General features: G+C 48.2%; 1 non-coding gene across 1 annotated transcript; it reads left to right on the top strand.

The window, feature by feature from the left end:
- The first annotated feature begins 232 nt into the window (after nucleotides 1-232).
- Nucleotides 233-351, top strand: LOC139880890 (5S ribosomal RNA). Its single transcript, XR_011771676.1, has one exon. It is a non-coding gene; the product is annotated as a 5S ribosomal RNA (ribosomal RNA).
- The last annotated feature ends 219 nt before the right edge of the window (nucleotides 352-570 follow it).

Raw genomic sequence — 570 nt, 5'->3', positions numbered from 1 at the left:
GACACCATTATACGTCGACTTTCGACAACCACATCCGAGATCACTCGCGTGTCTAGACTCGATCTAGAACATTATACATCTCTAACGAGTTTTCGCCATGTCACCCGAACCCTTCTTAAGGTGTGAGCTTCGAGTCGAGTCGTGGTACATCATGGAAAGTCAGGGTAGGTGTGACCACCCATGGTAGGCAAGGTAAGTTAGCTATAAAGGATTAAAAAGGGACATTTATTTCGAGTGCGATCATACCAGCACTAACGCACCGGATCCCATCAGAACTCCGCAGTTAAGCGTGCTTGGACGAGAGTAGTACTAGGATGGGTGACCCCCTGGGAAGTCCTCGTGTTGCACCCCCTTTTTTACTATGATTTTTCGTCCAGGGTTACCATCGAATCGGGCAACAACCATCGCCCGAGCACGACTCCGACCATCAGGGCAACGAAATAAGGTTCACTTTTCACCAAGACATGACGATCAATAAAAGCTAGGCGGGCATCGTCGCACAAACATGACTTCGATGAGCATGGCAACGCAATAAGGCTCACAACACTTGGTGAAATTTCACCAAGTCAA

This window comes from Rutidosis leptorrhynchoides, chromosome 11 (assembly GCF_046630445.1).
Source record: "Rutidosis leptorrhynchoides isolate AG116_Rl617_1_P2 chromosome 11, CSIRO_AGI_Rlap_v1, whole genome shotgun sequence".
Taxonomy (NCBI): domain Eukaryota; kingdom Viridiplantae; phylum Streptophyta; class Magnoliopsida; order Asterales; family Asteraceae; genus Rutidosis; species Rutidosis leptorrhynchoides.
This window is presented reverse-complemented; position numbering and strand designations above follow the sequence as displayed.